Here is a 24,125-nt window from a genome sequence, read left to right on the forward strand (position 1 = left end):
CCCTCACACACTCGCACGCACACTCATACGCATACATCCTCCCCTCACACACTCATACACACACACACCCCCTCCCCTCACACACTCACACACACATCCACATACCGCCTCCTCTCTCTCTCTCACACAGACACACTCCCCTTACACACAAACACACATGGATACAGACTCCCCTCACACACACACACACACACACACACCCCCTCACACCACCCACCTCCCCCCCACACACACTCACAAACACACATGGATACAGACTCCCCTCTCACCCACACACCCTCACACACCCTCACACACCCACACCCCCCACACACATCCACCCACCCACACATACCCACACATACACCCCCACCCCCACCCAACCCCCACACACTCCCACCCACACACACATACGCCCACCCACGCACCCACCCACGCTCCCTCACACCCCTCGGGGCCTGGCCTGGGCGTGACGCTGGGCCCCCGCCGGGCTGGGCCTGTAGCGGGAGGGGGCTGAGGCATGGCCCTCCGTCCTGGCCGCTCCTGGGGTGGGGAGAGCTTTTGGAGGGGCAAGCAGGTGCGGCCTGGCGCCTCGGGCACCCCGGCCTGAGCCCTGCTGACACGGGACAAACCTAACGGCCTGCCTCGGCCGCATCCAGCCAAATTCCCTGCCAGGCCGTTAATACCTGTCAGCACACCATCGAGTGATACCCAGTTCAGTGACCAGCTCTCCGCTTGGAACTCTCCAGCCATCTCAGGGCTCTGAGTTCGTATCTCCTCTTCGTTTCCCAGACACTTTGACACTTGGCTGTCTAGATCTGTTAGATAACTGAGAAAATCTCATAACTCGTTTACTGACAGCCTGAATCCAGTGAAATCCAGTTTTTACCTTTTCCCTGGCCAGGAAAGCTTCCCTCTGGTCAGCAGGAGGGCCTTTTTCTGTCTTTCCCTCCTTCCCTTTCCCACTGGCTCCCCCAGGCATCACTGGTTATACTGGGGTTCACTTCCACCCTTTCCGCACTTTTAAGCCGAGCGTAGCATTTTATTTACACCAGAAGAGAGGAGCTCCAACGGAGGCATTCGCACCAATCCTGTCTTCACCGTCACGCTGTGACGTTGCCCACGGCCAGACCTGTTACGGGGAGGATCGCAGCGTCCTGACAGCACCCGTGTGGGAGCACATCGAGTTTCTTACTCCGCTCCCCGATGCTAATCCCCTGCGGATCTGTCATGGGCACAAAACCCCAGCATTAAATTGTTTTTCCTTTGTAAGCACCATAATTGCTATAATGAGCCTTTCTTACCACTTCATGCTTGAAACCGAGACTTGACGCTCAAGAAGAGTTTGTAATTGGCCTTATAGACACGTCAAACCCATGTCCTGTCCCCTTCAATGATCAAAATTGTTGCTATACTCCCCTACATTTTGCTGCGATATTATTAAAAGATGAATAACACGTACTAAGACTCTGAACTCGCTGCACTTTGCTAGCACTTTTCCTAAGAAAGCACTTTACTAGCTACAGTCTGTGCACAGAGACCACTTTATCTGTCACAGAGATGTACCCACCCGTAAGGTGAAATGCAACAACAGCTTTAATGGGGCACAACAACATTATGCAGACAACAGGCTCCGCAGCTTGAAGTGCCAGAGCCTGCTGGCAGCCACACTAGAAATGCACAAGCTAAATCGGGCAGAGCATCAGGATGAACACTTCTTCCTCTGCAAAACAGTACTAGAGTCGACTAATATTTTATTACTGCAAATGTTTAGAAGCCCTCCTTGTCCTCCGAGGTACTGAGTAGTGCCGAGTAAATGATTCAGAGCACATCGTTTATTCAAAACTTCTGCCTGCGTTTTGTGTCAGTCCAAGAACACAAAATGATTTTCTTCCTGCTCAGATTCAGTCAACCCATGCTTAAGAGTTTGTCTGGGTTTTAACTCTAAGGACTGGGGCACGTGACGCATTGCTGCAAGGGTTTCGCTGTACCGGTTATACGTATATGTGCTGAGAGGGTGCAGTTGGCTTTGTAAATGACATCCATTTGTCCCTGTTCCAGTGGGATGAACTGAATTTACTGCCAGGGAATGGCCTTGAGCCCAAGGAGAGAGTCCCTTTAGCGGCCAAGATTAGGTTCAGATTATGGACAGAAAACAGTTTTAGTGAGAAAGAAAAAGAAAATTTGCAACTATGAAGCAAAAGCCTCAGGTCATTGTATAGTGACAGCATAGGTCAGGGCTATGTTGTCACTCTAGCAAGCCCTTCTGATTGGTTTAACTAATTTCCTTTTCTATATTCTCTACAGGATTTTCATTCTCCTGCATTTTACTGCAGATCCTGGCCCTGGGTTCTGGCCAGCCAGGGCCTCTTACAAGGTGACCACAGTCTGGAAGAGCTGGTTTTTGCACATATAAAAAGTGTGCAATGCCACCCCAGGGGACGACAGGAAAAGCTGTTGAAGCTGCGCATTGGAGACGCGGGCAGCTGACGCTGGTCTGCGAGCAGGGAAACGGGGCAAGGCTGCTGCTAGCACTGCCTCTGTCCCCCTGGCTGTGACGGGGTGCTGGGCAGAGGGGAGCTTCACTCAAAAAGCAATGCAAAACACCCCTAAAAAAATCCCATAAATGCGGGTGATTAAAAAGCAGTGTCATTTTTGAAAAGCGATACTAACCCAAACTCCATTCAAAAAATATATATATGTATATCCCATTTGGGAAGTCATCCCTCTGGAGGCACCTGAACTAAATTAAAGCATAAAGGACCAGATTTCCATTTATATCAAGCTCTGGCAGTGTGCGGTGGTACCAGTGTCCATCAGCATCGGGCCCAGCGGTGCACTGACAACCAATTTTTTCTCACAAAAGCTGTCTGGTGCCAGTAATCTTGAGAACAAAAACTAGTAAAATGGGCAAGATTGTTTATTTCCCATTTCTCTACCATAAAGTGAAGCAGGACAGGAGCTGAGCCCTAAAAACAGAGAGGGGAGCAATTATTCTTAGAAATAAAGCCTCTGGAAAATGCCTTTTATCTCGCTGGAAAAAATATGTATTCCTTCATCATGCAGAAAGGGAGATTTTGCATATTTTAATTAGATCAGTTGAAAAATTGGGAAAAAGAGAACCTGCTTTGCTGTCAAGCTCCTTAGTGAAGAAAAGTTCTGAAAGTTCAGGAACTTGGAGAGAGCTTTAAATCTCCATGGCTAAAAATAATTTGTCCCTTAAGAAAATGCCATAGCTTTTTTTTTTTCTTTTTTTTTTTTATCGCTGCCTTAGACGACTTCAGGTCATCAGAACATGGATATTAAACTAGGAAACTGGAAAACTTTTTCTAACTTTCTGCACTTCAAAATCTTTTCGCTGTTAACTGGGCAGCGGGTAATCCCTGCGGGGCTGCCATTTTACTTGTATTTGCAAGAAGTGGTGCAGCTTGATGAAATATAGCTTGGCAAGATATTCGGGGCTACAGCTGGTGATGCAGACGTGAGCAGGAGATTTCTATGCCTCCTCTTCAGTAGTTTTAATTTTTCTCTGGATTACCTTTATTATCGTTGTTTTGGATTCCATCTCTTTTGCTCCAGTGAATGCATACTCAGCAAACACACCAGGCCAGCTGCTTCGCTGGTGCACCGTCAGGGCAGCTTGGTTCATGTTAGTGGCAGGGCACCGATTCACATCAGCGGAAGATCAGGCCCCAGGACTTAAACCTGCTGCTCCCACTAAACTGTATGGAAAAATGAGTTCGATTCCTGTTGTCACAATATCCCTTCCATCCTGCGATGGCTGTGTTAGCCCAGGGACAGTTTGTCTCAATCTACTTGTTAAACTCATGGTCCTTTTTTCCCTTTTGCTAATACAGAATTTACATTTTTGTTTCCCGCTTGCAGACAGACACACTACCAGTCTGTTTGGCTGCTCACATCAGGGCATTTTTGGTTACAGGGCACTTGGTTATTTTCTGGCAAGGCTGTACGGCAGGCAAAATGACCAAAATTATCCCTTAGAAAGACAGCTTTAAAAGACGTTATTCCCTTCTTCAACTTTACTCCAGTCTTTTAGCATGAGGCAAGTCAGCTTTGACTGTGTTACATGAGCGCATCGTTTCACGAGTGCTGCTACCTGCAGGAGCCGGGACAAGATAGATGACCGCGAGCAGCGGTCACACCGCTGTTTAATAGATCACTGCTCATTAACTTAATGCCATTTGCTCCTTCTGTGCATGTGCTTCTCGCTCACTGCAAACACAGGTTGTAACGTATTTGCTGAGCCCTCCCCATGCTCCCCATGCATGTGGCCTGTGCGTGCAGTTCCGCAGGGCACGCTGGCCCCAGCACGGCTTCCCTGCACCCGCTGGCAGAGCTCGTGCTCGTGCACCTGATAGTCTGTTCTCAGAAACGCCCTGGCAATTCCCCCCGCAGACACAGATGTGGGTTTTAGAACATACTTGAATTGTCAGAAAGGAAGCAGAGGCCTTGACCTGGCAATAAATATCATGGGAAGAGTGTGGTGTAACCGCACACAGCCCTGGGGAGCTGCAGAGGGCTCGGCAGCCGGGGGCACTCAAGCATGCGCTACTATTTGCAGGCACTTGTATGAGACCAAAGCAGTTTAATTTCCATCTTCCCACAATTCACCTCTAATTTTAGCCTTTAGGATGAATACCTTTGAAACTTTGCCTTTATGCTCTCTTGCTCTGGTTTGGATATCTGTCTTCAAACCTGGTCTTTTCCTTAGTATGCAATTCTTAATTCTTTAAAAAAGAGAGCTTTAAAAATAGGTAATTACTCCTGAGCTAGCCACGGTTTACTTTGTATTAAGTGACTGAAGCTATTTTACATTCCATCACTGCCTCACATGATTATTGTTACGTTTTGTCCTTGGTTCACAAGCTTCCTTTCCCCAGCGACCCTGAGCCACCCTGCATTTCAAGAAAACCACTGAATCTCTAGATAGAACTGGAAACTTACTGGCAAAGTCATTTCTTTTATCCCGTGCCAGCTGGGCAAAAGCAAGTGCTGTCAAATGCTTGCTTGAGGGGGCAGTGGGAAGGGTTTGCCGTCAGCTCTACCTGCGGCAGCCACAGCGTGTTTCCCCTGGCATCGTATTCCCCATCCACAGCCTCAGGGTGAGCCCCAGGAGGGACCCCGGAGGCAAGAAAGGAGTGAGGATTTGGGGCGCAAACTTCTTGAAATGCCAAGTTGGAAGGTGATCACTTCTGTACCGGCTGGTTTGTGCCCAGCACTTTAGAAATAGAGGGGCCATTTGCAAAATCCACAGTTGGCCCCAGTTCAGAGCCTCAGCACTGTCAAAGCAAAGATATTTTGAAGGGGATCGGCTACGGGTGGTGGCTGCCAGCTGATGCAGATTTGAGAGTTCAGCCAGCTCTCTTCTTCCCAGCCAATATCTCAAAATGCTGTTGAACCACTTAGCTATATACTGTGCCTGTACCTATATAAATCAATCTCTAGGGAGCTTACCAGCAAACTGATGCAGCATATCCTTGTCCCTGTTCAATTAGGATTTGCATACTGGGGACATCAAACCCAGTGCCCTATCCTTGCCAGGGCTCTGTTCTAGCTGAGTTAGAGAAAAAAGGCAGAAAACCACATTGTGGATGCAAGTGGAATAAACAGCCTGGAGAAAAGGCATCTTCCAATCTCTGCTGGCAATCGGCTTCTGGGCTGAAGCAGGAGGGATTATATCCCTTAGAAAAAGACAAACTTCCTCTATCTGATACAGTGGCGAAAACTCTCACTTTACAGATAAATCTCACTATGTGCCATCTTCAGTGCTATTTATCTGCTATGCATCTCTCAGACTAATTACAGACAGTGGCTTTCTTTGCATGCAGTGTCTTGCATCTTTTGATCGTTGCGCTCTTTGGTTTTACGTTCTATGAAAATCATGGACTCAGGAAAATCTGCAAATGCAGAATCTGCAATATATGGCTCATGATTGTCTATCCTTCTTTCTGTGCATCTGTGTATCACCTCCCCAAACTGAATCATTCCCATCTTTTCTCTCTCCTCCTCAGTAAGGACATGTATTTTAATTCAGGACTTTTTCTTGTCATCTCTTCAAACCTCAAATCTTTCGAACTGAAGCAGGATAGTGGTCGTCCAGGTCCCACCAGCAAGACTGATGGCGTACCCCTGGAGTTGGTCACCTACAGCCAGACTCTGATTTCATTTATATGCAGGTTGAGTCTAAGAAAAATATTGATTTCAGTGGTGTTTCTCATTATTTATATTTGTGTACCAGAACAGAATCCAATTTCTCTTCTGTTTAATGGAAATAGGGGTCTTCATGTGGGAATAATTTTGTTCGGCTTTTAAAACTGGCTGCACTGGGGACAACACAAGAGAGCAGAAAGTATACGGTGGAATTGAGTTTACCAAATAAGAGAAACCCTGACTTTGCATAGTTCAGGCTACAAATTATTCTTTGGGAATAGGAACCTCTCACTTTTCTGTTACAAACTTTTACAAAAGGGGTCTGTTAAGGCATCTTTCCGTACCTTACATAGTTATTAATGAGCTCAGAAATGGAGCCACAGTGGAGGGGTAATATGTTGATGATCACCTATCGGTCTTACCGCAAACCTGCCAGTGTAATGGGATTTAGTATTGCATTTGAGGACAAAAAGAACTAATTTTTTATGTATCAGCGCCTTTCTGCAATTTCAAGCCATAGCACCAAAATAGATCCTTTAGTAGGAGCCTTTAAAATAAATTCCTTTGCTTATACAAAGCCTCTGCTACCTTGCCCTTAGTATTTCTATCCATTATCTTTTACTGTCTTCTTTCCTTTTTATGACCCCATTTTTATTTACAGTACAGCCCTTAATTTAGTAGTGCTGACACAGTTACATTTGCAGTAATAGCTTAATTACCATATATTCATGAACAGGGTGCTTAGGGATAGTAGCTACAGACATGACAGATTCATTTGCATTATTGTCATTAGCATGCTGCACAAATGAGTTTTTGTTTGTGAAGTAACTGTTTAATGGGGCTATATTGCTTCCAGAAGAACCCAAGTCTGGAGGAGACTGGCGAGCTGCTACTAATGCTGTACCGGTCTGAAACTTCTGCAAATTGCACTATGATCACGCTGACAGATGGTATGCAATGCCTTTTTCCAACTCAGCAAAAAATGGAAAAATATAATAAAGAGACTACAGAGATTAGAGTCTGTATCAACGGGACTTGAAATCTAGTGCACCATATGCTTGGTATAAAAAGAAACATTCATCTGAAAAAATTAAAGCAGAGCATAGACTGAATTTATCTGTTATTCTTTGTAGACCTCGTGGATAGGTTTTAATCCATAATTTTAAGCATAAATGTAATTGCAATGAGTAATAACTTGGTGCTCTGACATCTTCCTTGCTCCCTAGTAGCGAGGCCTTCCCCACTGCTCTCAAAACGAAACTCTCTCTACGCTAAGGTGATTTTGCAGCAGGAAACAGGCTGGCACCAGCTGGCGCTCCCAGACCTTCTCCCCATACCGTTTGTGGATGGCAGACCTGATCCGATGGCTACGGGGGCAGAGGGATCTCAGCCAGCAGCCGTCTGACCTTGCAGGCGGTTGGCTGAGGCGCCTTTGGCAAAGGTCCAAAGGTGTATCTTCAAACATTCACAATCAATGCTGGTGTTTCTGCAAGGATTATTATAGCTGCTTTTTATTAAGTGTTCCTTAGTGGCAACAGATGAGGTTTTCAACAGCCTTGGAGTACCTTGCGTATTCACACAGTGCTTGAAATCTAGGCTTACGAATTCTGCTGCTAGGTACGTTCCTTTCAGGTAGTATGCAGAGATAGCCGTCATTCCTGATAAAATGCCGATCGCTAATTCAGGTGTATGTGAAATGCTGTACCATCGCTAACTGCACGTGTTTCATCTCTGTGCACACGTTCACTTCAGAAAGAGAAAATTGCAGATCTTGATTCACTGACATACTTAGGTGTGTGCCTGAATCTCGGCACATGAAAAGTCCCACTGTAGTTATCGCACTTCCTGAAAACCACGTATTTACTGAAGCGCATCCCTTAATCTGGATCAGAATTAAGGTCTGAGGGAACAGGGAAGCCAAAATGTTGCTGTGATTCCCCCTTGAAGATGTGAGCTCTATTTATTTAGCCATGAGGTAAGAGTGGTTGGGATGACTGATGACGCAGAAAGCGATGTAACCCAGTGATGAAAAGGGAGATTTCCCAGCCTTATTTATGAATTTGTGATACACAAAACTAGTAATTTGAAAATGATAGCTTGTAATTATTTTTCCGCCTCTTGCCCTACCTGTTAGCTAGTTCTTCAGGGTAGACACTAGCCTGAACAAGAGCTCCTTTCAACTACACTTACATGAGAAAACAGAAATTTGTTTGGAATAGGTAGAGAGGCCATTCAACTAATTTTCATTCTCTGCTGACACTTCAGAATAAGATAAGAGAAAAGGAGAGATGTGTTCAGTTTTCTTATTCATCCAGATGAGATTGCTGAGACAGCAAGGCTCTTAAAAACAAAAATTGTACCTGGCTGAGCTCTAGGAAAGCTTCATCACAGAAAATACATATAAAACCACTTACCATATGGCTTGTGTGAAAAACTGTTCTGGGGGAAGATGAGCTTGTCAAAAACTGGGCTCACCCTGTGTTAAGAAACACCAAAATGCTAGGTCCATGCTTTCTCTAAGGTCACTCTTAAGTCACTACTTAAGAGAGGGCACCTCCAAGACATCAGTGCTTTAGGCACCATGTAGTCTAATCCTGCTCACATCTGGTGTCCATGGCATGATACTAAAGATATTAGTGCCTTATCTACATTAGGGCTTTTATCAATTTAACCCAAACTCCTTCTTGTTCTCTTTGTCCCTGAATCAGAAAGGCCTAAACACTTAGGGTCCAGAAATCCCATAATTTCTTGCCATTTTAGGTACATATCAGTTATATGCAGCACAAGTGACAGAGCCTGGTGATAAACCCTTCAGCCAGAAGATAGCAATGACCATGCCGGATCACGCTGAAGATCTGTCTAGCAGACAGGAGAGATTACAAAAGGGGCAAGCGGGTAGCAACACTTTCCTAGGAAACGCTCCCAAACTCCCACAGCTTGCAGCCCTGGGGCTTCCCAGTCCAGAGATGCTGTCTTTGTATTTGAGATACCTCAATGATGTTTTCTTTCTTGAATTTTTCCTGCTTTCTTTTGAACTTCGTAATCTTCTAGCACCCACAGCATCCTGTGGCAAGGAGTTCCACTGCTAATCTACATAATCTTTAAAAAACCAAAATTTTTTAATCTGATTATCTACCTTCTATCTTCCATTCCTGGAGTCTTGGTTGACTCCTGCATAGGCAATCCTATGGCCCTGGTTGTTCATGGATTTAAGATGGGTCAGCAGGACTCACTTGGCAGGGTTACAGAAGTGTTTCGCTGGGATAAGACTTGGTCTCTGTGTTCCCAAGCAGCAAAGCCCACTATATTACTCAGCAGTACATTCACGCTATAAATACACTTTTTTTCCACATTAATTCATCCTTATTTACCACGGCAGATAACAGAACTCCAGGCTCAGGTTCATGCAGCAATAAAAAAATAAAGAAATTTCTACCAGATTATAAAGATTTGTCACGTTGTCACTATGTTTATTTTCTCCATCTATTTCTCTCCTTTCTGTGCATTGCTTTATGCTCTGCAGGGCCCTCAGGGAAGGAAAAGAGGGTATTGTTTTGAAAAATATAAGGAGTTTTTGATTAAAGGGTACAAAATTAATTTGCTTCACAGAGCCTGGAAGCATATTATTTGACAACTGTATTCCACTGAACAAACAGAGCACACATGGCCAAATTTATCACGTTGATCACCAGACCCTGGTCTTTTGTTCTTCAGACTGTGGTCTCTTTTGCAATTAGAGAATGTGAATTTGGTAAAACACTCGTAACCACAAGTTGCTGTTTTTTCACTAACTTGCACAAGGTTAGTAATGATGTAGCTACAGCTCTCATTGAACTGGGAAGAGCAAAGGAACGCAGCATTGACCACACTGTAGATACAAGACACCACGCAGACCACTGCTGGAGACTGAACCACCTCTCTGGTAAACCCAAACTTAAGTTTAGTAGCAAGGACCTAACCCTAAGAGCAGAAAGATCAGAGGTCAGAAGAGTCGCAGTGGTTTTCTCTGAAAAGAAGATTTTTCCCATTTGAAGGATTGGGAATCACCGAGATTGAGAGTCATATCTGGATGGACTCCAGAGCACCACCACTGCTCTCGTGCTGGTCTGCATCCAAGCTACCAGGCACTGTACTCAGAGGTTATTCTGGCTATTTGATGCTTTCAGAATAGGACACTGCCTGTCCTTTGGGCAGATACCGTTAGCAAGCTGGGAAACAAAGCTGAAGACAATTTGCTCCTTGGGGTATTTGTACACCAGAAAATGCGGGACAGAAATCTGTGCGGTTGCACTGCCCTGGGAAGGTATGTCTGTACGGTGCGGTCCCCTGTGGATGCAGCTCCATTGGTCCCAGCTGGGACATCCACTTGATGCACAGTAGTTACATTGCCCGTTATATCTCCTTTTTGCTTTGTGTTTTTGAGTGTGACAAGGAAGAGCCCAAAATTACTCATATAGGCAGAAATGTCACTATGGAAACAAGGAGACAGCTTAGTATAGTTTGGCCAGTATTGACACAGCCGCTCTAATAACCCAGAAGACGGTGCAGCCCTGCGTGTCTGCAGGAGAGCTCCCTGAGGAGCAAACCCGGCTGAGCAGACCATGTGGCAGTGAAGTTGGCAAAAACAAACAGCACAGTGCTTCTTTCAAAAGCCTTGGGTATCTGTGCCACAAAATCCAAATCCTTAAAGCCTCTAAAATATATATATATATATATATGTGTATATATATTGGGCCTAACAGACATTATCAACTTTTTCCTATTCTCACAGTGCCTTCCCGTATCTAAAGGACTTTGGGACAGCAGAGACAGGATGAGACTTGAGCAAGCCGGACCTCTGCAGAGTGAAGGCTCCATGTTTTGTCTGTCCCAGCCTTTCTAAGGGATCAGATGTGTGTTCCTCCAATGGTGTGTATTTAGAAATTACATTATGTTTATATGCCCATAGTAGCTAAGGTCTGTTTTCTGCAGCCCCAGGCGGGCTGTGGTCCTGGGCTCAGGACGGAGAGTGTCCCACAGTACTGGTAAGCACAAAACACACGCTGCTGTGGGACCAGCAGTGACACTCGCCACAGCAAACACATCTCGTGTGTACAGCACAACCAGTTCCGTCAACCCAAGTGAAAGTAATGTTATAAAAACAAGTTGCACAGGGGGTGGTCAAAATCCTGCTGCTCGTGAGCCTTGGGGAGAGCACACCTCCCCATCTCCCTTCTCCCCATGACTTATTTCCCTCCATTTGCCTCAATCCATGCAGAGAGCTTTCATAAAGATGCTGCTGTAACCATTTTCTCTGCAGATGTGTTCTCTGTGGGGTCTTACTCTGTAGTCACTTGACTGAAAGATGAGCATGAGGAATATACAGAAATGAGACAACTCTTGCAGATTAGCACAAGCTTTCCCTGCCAGCACAGACTCTCGTGCCTCATGTGGTATGAAACCAATTTAAGTTGAAAATACAATTAGAAGCAGTAAGTGTGTAATGCCAGTGCTTTACATACCTTCCAGACACCTCCGTACCCAGGGAGATACTCAACGTGGCATCCAAGTGGATCGTCCCAAAAGGGTGAGTGGGAATAGGCTGTCCAGGACCCCGTTCAGGAAATTTTGGATAGTTATTCCTGCCCAAGGTGGGGAACATGCACAGGGCTCCCACCACATCCCAGACACCCGCAGCTTCAGCCAGTTTGCCTGCAGCAAACGAGGTAATTAGGCTGATTGGGATGTTTCTGCTGTTTTTGTTGTTTTCTGGAGCCAATTATTGGTGAAGAAGGAAAAGGCAGTTTTTAGCCATCTGTATCTTGGGCAAATCAAGCCTTCTCTCTCCCAGAATACCAAAAGGGCTTGATGGCCTCTAGACCTCCCACAGCTAACCAGGACCATAACTACTGCCTGAGAAGCGTTTTCAGTAATGGCGAGAGTTGTAGGGGAGAGCTTCAAGAGAGGTGCTCTCGCCTTAATCCTCGAGCAACACTGAACTTGCAGCTCAGACTTTTAACACAAAGCTTGCTCCAGTGCTGTTAATCCACCATGCCTTGAACAGCAAGTGAAAGCAAAAACCTTCTATCTTTCCAAGACTTCCCCCAGCTCGAATCAAGGTTAACGTACAGGGACAAATTTTCTCACTCATCCTCTCTACACAAAAGCAGCTAAGCTGCTGCACCGATGGGAGCAGGATTTAGGGAGGGGAGCAGAGACACACACACACACACACACTCCCACTCTGCACTATCTCTTTTTTTTTTGCCACTTCTACTCAGCCTCATTTCCTTAGCATGCATTAGATGATACTTTCCAGTAAAACCAGGGAGCTGTGACCAAAGGTTAACATCATTTTGGAAAGACATGATTTCCTCTAAAAAATTAGTTTTTAAAGATCATTAACTGATCCATTTGAGCTATCAGCTTTGCTTTTTCTTCAGCCCATCATTCCTCATATGTAACTATGCTGTCCTTTACACAACCACATTTCTTACAATATGCAGCTTAAAAGAAAATTAATCCTAAAAAGTCAAATGCATCTTGATCCTTTCTGGGCTAGTGTCTCTGATTGATATGATCCATTTTTTCCATGCCTATGCTGCTCGAAAGCAGTGGAAACAAATCTTCCTGCAAATCACTGCCTTCTTCAGCCTGTGATTTCTATTATCTGATTCGTTTAGTTCTGTACATGAAACAAAATCAGGGAAGATAATAATTTTCCTCCCACTGAGGCAAGTTTATACTGGGACTTCTTAGAGTCCAGCACTTCTTACTCTTGGAGGCTCTGCCGTCACTGTGGTATTACTAGAAACACACAGTAAAGCAGAAAAGTGCACTGGTACGACCAAGAGCTGCGAACAACACAAGGGAATCTGCCAGGCTCCTCCATGTTAGGAAATGCAAGCATTTTGTCTCAGGCTGCTCTCGTAAACAAAATTTATAATATGTTCCCGCAGAGCGAAAGATGAAATAAGCTCCCGTATATAATATAATATAATTTCTGTGGGAGGAAGTTGTCTGCATCGTTAGTTATATTGAACACGTTCTCATTTTCTTGCATTGTGCTCTGCTTTCAAGTCTTAAGTCTCAGAAAGATTCCCCTTGGAGAACATTGAAATTAAAGACTGAATCAAGAATGAATTAATTCTGTTCACTAATTGTAATGCTCATGTTACCTGGTCCTTGGGAACAGTGTGAAGAGCAGCTGTTGCTCTGCCGCGGAGATGTTCTGCTCCCTGCAGCCAGGGAAGAGTTGAACGTTTCATTTTAATGCTTCTTTCGGTCCCCGGCGTCTCAGTGAACATGTGAAATGTTTGCTGATGCCAAAGTGGTCCCTGTCCTGGGATAAGCCTGGGCAAACTGCAGGGTCCTACCGAGCTTTGCCAGGAGCGTTTGCTCTCTCTATGTCTCCCCTGCTGTAGAGCCACTTCAAATTTAGCCAGGAACGCACTGGTGAAGGAGCGCCACATAAAATCTAGTTTTTCAGCATCGTTATGTCTGCTTTCAGTTGTGTAAGTAATACTGATCCGGCAGCTCTCCAAGTCCCTTTCCAGGCTGGTGGTAACCCTGGTAGGATGCTGGGGAGGGAGGGGTGCTTTAGCGTTCGGTGTGACCCCCTCCCTCCCCAGCATACTACAGCAGTGAAAGTTGGTAGCCTTAATTTAAGACCCAAATAGCCCTGTGACAGCTCCACTCCCTCAGTAAATATCATCCTTCACAAGTGCAAGTTGTTTGCCACCTAACTGGGGAAATTACTCTGAATAACAAATGGCTATGCTGCTCAGTCACCTCTTTGCTTCTGAGCTATGCAAACGATTACTTTATTTGCCTTGTCAGCCCCTCACTGGTCAAAAGTCCTTGTTAGACACCTTAATTTGAAGCATCGAGCTGATGCGCTGGGCAGCTGTGGCAGACATTTGCTCTGCTTCTCCTCTTGGAGTATCATTTGGCTTCACACGCAGTATTCTCTGGAGGCGATTTGTAGCCAAGAAGCCAGCGGGAAAGTCTCTGGCACACGGTGAGCCTGCAGTGTCCCTTGTCATCAGGTGTGCTGGGGACCACTTTGTAAAATCAGATATGAAAATAAGAATAGTCCCAAAACGCGTCTGTCAGTATTATTCCTCACTAAACCTGCCTACTCTTAATTTTTGAAGCATTTCTGAAGTCCGTGCTCTCAGCTTATCAACTCCTTCATTCAGCATAGGCTGTCTTGGATCGGTCCGAAGGTTTCTGCGCCACTCAGGAGGTGCAGTGGGGGAGAAGGAGAAAAGACATCTGTAACTTGAATGCTCCCTGCAAAGAAGTGTTGTCTCTTACCCACAAATCAAGTTCTCTTTGAATTTCCGAGGTGCATCTCTTCTTTCAAAGTGGCACATAAATGTCCCTGAGCCCTCAAGAGAGTGTTATGCCCATTGACTTTACAACACATTGGAAAATAATCGATAATGAACATACATTATTAAAAAAAGCCTCAGAGATCAGTCTGAGCAAGCATTTCAGCTCTGGATGCAGCAGTATCAAGTCAGAAGACAAGAAGATACACAGAGCTCTTTTTTTTTTTCATAAAAGCGCACTTTAAATGAATGCCATCCATATATTTTTTAGCTTTTAATGAGAAGTTTCACCCCTTTGAAATTAACTTCGCTTTTGACATACAATGATGTGATTGTTCATCACATCTTTGATTCCGCATTAGCTGTTGGAATTCAAGACATTCCCTGCTTCTTTTTTGAGTGTCTCTTAATAGCAAAGTTCAGTTAAAAAAAAGAAGTTTGTCTTCATATGCATTTCCCATGCGTGTGTAAAACCCACAGCCAGCTTTAGAGCTGCCTCCTGATACAAAAGCCCTCAATGATTTTTTTATAAACCCTACAATATATTGCTGTCATTTTCTATTTAACAGCAGATGCTATTAAAGGACATAAAATATGTCAACATAACCCCCGGAGGTAATGGGAGAGAAGTGTCTTGGTTGCAGAGCTTTGTGCGCAGCGGGAGAGTGACAAGCGGTGGGTGTTCGGCGCTGGCACGTTCCCCGCTGGCAGGCTCCTTGCCTTGCAGGGTGGAGAGTTACGGTACGACTCATGTGGCACCAGCTCTTTATATATAAATTCCAAGTTTAGATCCTCCTTTTTTGGGGGGACTTTTTATTGAGGAAAAGGCAGGGCACTACTCCTTGTTTAGCAAACATTTCTTCTGATGTTCCCAAATGGAGAGAGGAGAGGGGAGGGAAAGGAAATCCCTAATGATACAGGAGTCATCAATCATTATTCACACCTAATCATCCGGGGACGTAAAGAAATCATTATCATATTAGTGCCGTTCCTAGGCTCCAGCGATAAGATGGTGATAGACATTTCGACAAAGTCAGACCAGTGATTTTTGCTGCCACCTGGAAAACTATTTCCCCTGTAGTAAACTTGTAACAGAAAGAAGCAGGAAAAATTCCAAATTTAGATCCCATCTCTGAACGGCGCTCTCTGAATTTCACCACATCTGATATATCCCCAAGGCTTCGGGCTTGGCAGAGCAGAGGGTGCTGATATTACATGCATTTCCTAACTGTAGGATCTCTTATCTGCAATTGCATTTCAGACATACTGCATGATAAAAAAACTCTCAGTGGTTCTGTACACGTGTACGTGTATATACACATGTATTCGTTCATCCTGTAACTGTTGCTCACCCCTACCATCAGACCAGAGCACAATGTGTCTCTAGCCCAAATTTAGATAAAGAACAAAACAACCTGGTTTGCGTCCTGGCAGTCTTTGTCATCCCTGGCGTATACACCGAAGCAGCATTTGTGCCTTTAGAAATCTTCTGCTACAGCTGGGCTTTCGTTTGTACGGCACATGTAATGCAAGCTACAACTGAGAGTACTCTGTGGAATTAAAAGCATCAAGGTTGTGGAGGTGTAAAGTGAAGGAAGGAAAAAGTTGGTTTACTGATAAAAAGAAAGGAGGATTTATTTCCAATTTCATTTGTATTAAATTGTGGATAATGTAAGGCAAAATGTAAATGGCACCAGAAACTCCCCCTAAATCGGAGTTTCTCACCCTTTCAGGTGAGAGCAGCTCCCTAACTGCAGCCAGAAATTTTGTTATAAGAACAAGAAAGTGCAAATGATAGCGAGAGATGTCAGTGTAACTGAGGCATGCGGTATTTTGAGACATCAGGAGAGGGTGCGCGCTCTTGAGCCAAAAGGTTGTCAGAAGAAGGGGAGTGAGGCTTGTAACGGCTAGAAACCTGGCTCAGGACTGGTGGCTGTACACTTTTCTGCCTAGTGTGAATCCTATCTCCTGTGCACAGTTTGAAGTAATAAAAAAGTAGGCTCTGAAGGAGATAAATTATATTATTAGTTGTTTCTGACTTACTACCTCCTTCTGCCTAGAGACTACTATCTTCCATGTACAGGAATTGGGAAGCATCTCTCTAAAGAGCCTGGGACCCCAGAGGGTCTCTGGGGTGTCTGTGGCAAAACCCACCCAGCTCCAATGCACACACTAGTATGTGTATATGCACATTTATATATACTTGGGCCTGTTAGCATGTAGAGAGTAAACGTTGTCAGAGAACTGTATCTTTGTGGTGTCTTATGTTCTCACTATTATACAGAGAACAACAGAAACAGGGAAGGAAACAGGTTTTTTTGCTCCAAGCGAAATAGCTGCAGCTCTGGGCATGTATTTAACTGGGAAAAGGCAGAATCATATCAAAAGAATAATAACACAGAAAAGCAAAAGCCCATTTTTTAAGTTAATTAAACACATATAACAGCCCAGCTTCTCGGTAGTCATCCTTTGAAATGCACAGAGTTATCGCTCTTGCTTAAAAGCTGAGTATAAAGAACATTCTTTATCTTTACTCTTCCAGCCCACCTGCTCTCTGTAGATGAGTCCAGCTGCAGTCCAGGGAATTGCAATAAAGCACTGCAAGTGGAATAAGGTGGAGAAAAGAGGATGACTCCACTGTCTCACGTCCAAGGATCTCCCAGCACAATATAAGGAGTCAATCATGGGATACCCTCGGTGTTTGGTGCAGCTATGTCCTCTGAAAGCCCCAAATACCTCTAATGAAAGTGGCCCTCAAATAAATAAATGCGGCTCCACTTTTGCCCGTGCTGGGGTGGGTCCAGAGCCAGCTGAGGTGTGGACGAAATGGCATTTTCACTATCACTTACAAAAGCGATCCATTTACCGCAGACTGTTTCATCTGAGGCTTTCCAGATGCTCCCGCTGTGCATTAATCATCAACAGAAATCCTGAGGATGACTGGAAGAGTTGCCTGCTTTTGAGGCAGGCAAAGGGAAAGAGCTGGTGCGGACAACTGGAAGATTTCTGCAGCACGGCTTGCTGCAGCCGTGCTGCAATTTTTAATTTGCTTGTGGTTTCAGATGCACCAGTTTGTCTCGGGGAGCAGTGGGCGGTGCTGGGATGAGGGTGTTAGTAGGTGCCCAGCGCTTCTGGGTGCTGCAGACCAGCGTTTGAAGCAGCAGATAATGTCTTGGGTATTCCTACAACTTTGCACATAGGTCACGTGTTAAAGAGGCAAGGTCGCATCTAAACACCATGCCTGGCATCACGGGAAGGATTTAGTTTGAGGCCATCTGCACCAAAAGTGGGTGATGCTCTGATAATGGTCTCTGTCGGTTTGTCCGTCCCTGCCAAGCTGCTGGTGGGTGCCGTGAGCGGGTGTCTTTGTGAAGCAGGGGTGACGGGGAGCGACCTCCCCATGGGAAACCTCCCCCAGGCCTGCCTGTCCTGCCATCCCTGCCCTCCTCCCTTCATCTAGTACAGCCGCTTCATCCCCGACTTTGTATTTCAGAGCCCGTTTTCAGAGCAGCAGTGACGGGCTCCAAAAGGGACTGGGATACCGCAGGTCAGGAGCACACCTCCTCATTAAAAAGCCAAGAAACCTTGCTAAATACAGATTTTTTTCTCTCACTCACGATAGTCAAACTTGCCTCGTCTTTGCCCTCAATCCTGATGTTTTTGGAAATTTGCAGAACACCCCATGAGCCCTCCCAGGCCCCGTGGATAAGCTCAGAGAGAAAGAAACTGGCTCTGCATGCAGAGCAGCCAGGGACATGGGGATGGCTCCCTGCACATGGGCACAATCCCCCGCGATGATACCAACAGCCAGGGACAGGGGACTGGAAACACAGAGAAATGATTTGGGAGCTGGAGGAGGGACAGGGAAAGCCTGGCAAGGTCAGGGGGCGGATGCTTTGGCAGGGATGGAGCCGTGGGCAGAGCCCGGGACACTGCTTACGCACCTGCAAAACATGCCATTTATCCAGGTGGCCGATACTGCAGTTTGTCGAGCCAAAATCTTCATCATCCAACTCCACTGAATTCAGTGGAAGAAGGCCAGAGGCTTTCTGGCTCAGCAAATGTGTATCACTGGCCCATAAAATGTTTGGGGGGAATACGGGCTTGGTAATGCTCTCTATGCACGCTGGCAACAGATATTTTTAATAGGGTCACTACCCGGAACGCCTGTCATGATATATCGTATATTCTGAAGGTACCATTTGTTGGAATTGTCACATCTATGGGAAAATCAATAACATGTTGAAAATGCCTTTAATGTTTTACGCCACATGTACAGCTAAAGGAAATTAATGGACTTTATCCTCGTTTACCAAAAATGACATCTTCTTATTGAAAACCGAAGTTTTAAGAGAATAATTTCTACATCAGATTTGAAACTGGATACTTGATATATAGATATTAAGGTATTTGATGAACATCTTAATTCCACTGCTCATAGAGCAGTGTTATTAATAATGACATAGAAAATGGAGACATTCTTTCATGCAGGTTTTCTAATGGAAAATTTTCTTTGAAAGTTCATCTTCAAAACAACAAGCTTTTAATAAAAAAAAAAATTAGTTAATTGGCAGCCAGTTATCCTACCAAAAATCTCTTACTCAGAAATGTTTTGCTGCGCTAAGGGCTATTTCTTTCATCATTTCTCCTAGAAGGCAAGAGCATCGCAGCAAATTCTGCTGAATAAAGCATTGACAGGAGATGCAGATTGACATTAAAAACCAGAAAACTTCTACAAGCAGCTGTCATGGAACGTCATTATTATCAAATCTCATATCTCATTGTCATTCAAAACTAGATGAAATCTTTGTGGACCTCAGTGACAATGTTTCTGTATCAAATGGTGGAGGTTTCTTCTCCCAGATCTAATGAGCTACAAAATGAGACCTGAAACCTGCCGATGGCTACAGGCAGAATATCGCCTGAGCTGGATTTCAACAACCTGTAATTTTGATACAAAATCTTACTTTTAGGTGGGTAGAAGGGCACATTTCTGTGAAAAGTGTCTTTCAAAATCACCAGAGGTGAGGAAGCTGGAGAGGGAGCTGGGAGCATTGGGCTGGTGAGCTACGTGCCGGTCTGGTTGTCAGAGGTGCATCAGACATACAATTTAGCACATGGCTCTATAATTGACTACATGAATAACAATATAGGATCTGAGAATAAAAGCAGCTTAGCTGTGATTTATGTCTCCCGCAGAGCCCATCACCGGCAATTCACTGTTCCCCGAGACGCCTGTTTTATAGGTGGCAGAGTACAAAATCCTCGCTTGCCAAAAAAGTTTGTAAACTCGCACAAACATTTCTCAAATCCTTTCTCCGCAACAGATTGCCCGTATCCTCCCGGCAAGCGCCTCATGTGCAGCGAACATTTTATTGGCGCACACTGGAGCAACCTACGTGCGACTCCCGCACGTCCCCGCTGGCTTCTGTGCCCTGGAGAAATGCGCCCGGAAACCGAGGCAAGAAAAACCACAGAAGCTCTCAATCAAGCCACAACAGCTTGTGTTCCGTTTGGTTAAGCAGGGACAGGTGAACTACCATGTGAGCGAAATGGGAAAGTAGTAGAAAATTGCAAAGAAATCCTATTTCCTTGCTTAAAATACATCCCCAGGCTAAACCCCACCAGGCAATGCTGGTCTGTTAAAGTGTCTCTCTCTCAGATTTTCTCTTGCTGGACCATCCTGGCTTGCTGGGTGCTGGGGCCGCTGCTCGAGCGGCTTCTCCACAGGGCTGATGTGGGCCCAGGTGAGCCCAAGCACCGAATACCCATCCTTTCCTTCCCCACCTGAGGCAGGCGTTACTGGCTCGACAGTAGAATTCAGTAAAATGAGGATTTTTAGCCACAGGGAAGCGGTTGAAGCCTGAAGGACCAGAGCAGGGATTTAATCAGGGGAATGTGCTTTTAATTTTGCCGTTTTTCTTTTTATAACAGCCTGCTGAAAAGCTTGGAAAGAGGAATAATTAATACATGAGGCCTGAGAGCAGCGTGGGTAGCAATTGCAAAAAATTCATTGAAAGCCAAGTTTAATTGTGTCTGCTAGCTGTCTTCCAGGTAATCACTGCTGCACCGAGTGCTTTGGAGGAAAAAGGGGATGTTTTGCTGAACTGCTTTGATATTCTGGGCTTCTTCAGGCTGCCGTGGAGAGCATTTGGTGGGTTTCTGTCTCCTGGGGAGCCCCACAGGGCTCCAGCTTCTCTGCTTCGGCAGCTGAGCCAAAAAACTGGGGTGAGATGGGGAAGCATCTGTGTGGCGTGAACCCAGAACGGCACAAAGCTTTAAAGAATGAAGAAAATAATGACCCAAGGTATTTACACAGGCTTAAAGAAAAAAGCTGATGTTGCTTTCTTCAGTCTTTTTGAAAACTAAACAGGGTCAGTTTTCTGTAGAACAATGTGATTTTGTTAATGAAAATCTTGAAGGCTTTGAACTACTTAAAAAAAATAAAACTCCCCATCTCCCTTCCTCAAAGCCAAAGTTATTAGATACACTCAAATGAGATTCACCAACATTAGTCCTCTGATCTGTGTTTTATGATTAATTAATTCACCTCCAAAACTCTCCTGGCTCTAGGTGAGGCCATAGGAAGAAATCAAATGGGCGGAAATCAATGCCTTCTGATAGTTACGCCATCATTGACATATTATATTAAAATAGCTACTTGTGAAAACTAAAGACTCAAACACGTGGAGGCAAGATTGCTCTTCACCCGACGCGGCAGTCCCTCCCAGGACACGTTGTTAGAGCCATTGGGAAGGGATCTCCCATTGCCCTGTCTGTGCTATGTTTGCCCTGTGAATGCTGTAAGTCTCTGGAGCATTTAAGTCATGAAAGGGAGGAAGGAGGCTGTGAGCGTGTTGTGCTGTACAGAGAATATTGTGTTTCTTTGCATGTGTTTCTTCAGATGCAGGGGAAGGCTCTTTGCTCAGCCTTCAGTCCTTGTGTTTCATAAACTCTCTGAAGCTACACTGGAACAGAAATCAGCTCCCAAAAGACATTTTAAGAGTAAGTTGTCCCAAATACACTCCTGGAAGGCGGCGGAGTTTACCGATAACAGAATAGCTTTTAGGTTAGTAGTGCTGGGTTTTAGCTTTTACTTGGAGCTGATGCTGTGGTTGGGTACGAGCAGAGTATAAGTACGGCAGCAGCTCCGGCGTGTACTGTGGTGGGACCACAACTGCACAAGCTGCTGGCGGGAGGCACTGCGGAAGCAGTGTTTTCCTCTGCTCCCATGGGTTTCTTGGTTGGTGCAATGCTATAACATCACGCCAGGGCTGGCATCAGCGGGGAACTCCTCCCAGGTCTTTATTTAATGCCTGGGTAATGAGAAGTTTCACTGTGGAAACCCTCCAGTAGCACAGGGCAGAGTTAACATCCAGCTCCCAGCGTTGGGTCCTCTCAACTGCACGAGTCACACCACTGGTTGCTGCCTATTTCTGAAACTTTAGAAGAATTGGCACAGTGGACTTTCCAGTCAAGGCATTCCCATCGGCCGTGTTGGCATCGCGCTGATGCTTGGCTGCAGGCTCCGAGCCGAGCAGGGCCCGAGAAAAACTCAACCTGGGGAGGGGGGGGGAGACCAGGACCATGGCACCAGGTGTGGTGGCAACCTGAAGGCAGATGCATCCAGAGAGGAAATAATATTCAGTGGTGAAGTGATTAGTCTGGGGACACCATCCCAAGTGCCTCAGGAGCCTCTGTGCTGCCTGAACTCAATAAATGACTGTTAGAAATATTCCTAGATGGCACCAGTTTTTCCCAACATCCTCTAGCCACTCTGTGCATCTCCCGCTTCAGATGGTGATCAAAACCCAGAGCAAGGCTGACTATTTGAGTCTCCTTTTCTGAAGAACTGGGCAATTATGATAGCGAAGGAAATGACGGGGGAGAGAAAAAAAAAGCACTTTTTGAGCAAGATGTCATTACCTGCAAGACCTAGGTAGGACCTTCACTCCCCCGCCGCTACTGCAATGTACAATCTCCTGCTGTAACAATAATATGATTTTGTGTTCAAACGGAGCTTTTTTAAGGAGGGAATAGCTGCTCTCCACCTTCAGGAGAAAATGGAGGTCAGTTGTCCAGGGCTGCATGGTGAGACTTGGCAGAGACAACAACGGATAAGGGACCTGGGCTGCCAGGTCCACAGCCTGACTCTCGGCTGTCTCAGCCAAATTGCTGGTGATTCAGTAATTTTTTCCATTTTCTTCTGAATCTTCAGCGATTGTGAGCTGTGGGGCTAAGGGCAGTGTGACCCCTGGACCGAGAGTCTAATCAAGTTTTTCAGTTTCTAAATTCTCGCGTAGATTAGAAATTCATTTTTGTTGTCATATTTAGGTTCATTAGTAGCCTGTCAAATAAATTATCTCCGATCCCGCTGATGACACTTGGTTGGGCTCCAGCTCCAAGCACACCACGACGCTGCTGACAGCCGCCTGTGTTATTCCCAGCCAGTTGTCAGCAGGAGAAAAAAAAATCATTACAAATTTTGTCACTGTCGTTTGGTCCAGATTGGACAAATTATGATGGAAACTTTAATGTTTCATGAAAACAGAACCATTGACTACAAGTGGCGTTTGCTGGCGCTTGCTCTCTGTGCTCTTTAGAGCCATCTCTGACATTTTCTGAGTAGTAGGGATTGGAGTTGAAAGGGCTGTCTGATGGCAGATATGATCACAAGAGCTTCACCTCTGTGTTTAAGCCATCGGCGTGCGGTTGCCCTCCACAGCCACGGCCTTGGGAGCGGGGGGACAAAATGAAAGTCAGAAATTATGAACACAAACCTCTCCTGCCTTTTAATTTACTTGCGACCAATGACTGACTCGTCGTTACAACCCACTCACATTTTAAATAGCATTTTGGCATGTTTCCACCACTTAATACAATACAGATAATTCTCTCACAATGTACCAAAGATAATGCAATTAGCATGGAGTTTCCATAGACATGTTTTATATTATCTACTTAAAATAATCCTATTTCCTTGCTGTAATCTAATCTAGCTGTGACTTGGTTTGCCCTAAATGAGATATATGGTTAAAGACAACTCAGAAATAATAAACAAGGGGAGGATAAATGCTGTATCATTGCATTTTGATTGAGACACTATGGGTTCGGAGCAGACCTAGCGCTACGTCTGGCTTGCGGTAGTATATTTATTAGTCAACTGACAGTGCGTTATTTAAAGGCATCGCTGATTCCAAATGCAGGAAGATCAAGGCATGCTGCTGGAAGAATATGGCTGAGCTCTTTGGTCAGTGCACTGGGGCGTAGCGGCAGCTCGCGGCTTGGGGAAGAGGGCAACGGGATCTGTGGATCTGAACGGTTATTCGTGCTTCAGAGGTGTGTGTGACCTGCCAATGGCCACAAAGTCTGCGAGAAAATAAGGAGCTGAACCAATGTTCATGGCCTTGACTATTGCCTCTGCCTTCCTCTGGCATCCGGCGAAGTGGTGAGCCCCCAAACAAGGAGCATCCTTCAGCAGCTCCTCGGCACTGCCAGAACATGGCTTTCCCTTTAGCTCAGCTGGTGCGGTGATAAATGTGGCTCCACCAACCCCAGGGTGCAGGAAGGGCCCAATGGAAAGCAAAACATTAACAGTTATTAGTATTGTAATAAGATCTGACAATATGGTTAGCAGGTTAAATAAGGATTAATGGGGCT

Source organism: Aptenodytes patagonicus, chromosome 9 (assembly GCF_965638725.1).
Source record: "Aptenodytes patagonicus chromosome 9, bAptPat1.pri.cur, whole genome shotgun sequence".
Lineage (NCBI taxonomy): Eukaryota > Metazoa > Chordata > Aves > Sphenisciformes > Spheniscidae > Aptenodytes > Aptenodytes patagonicus.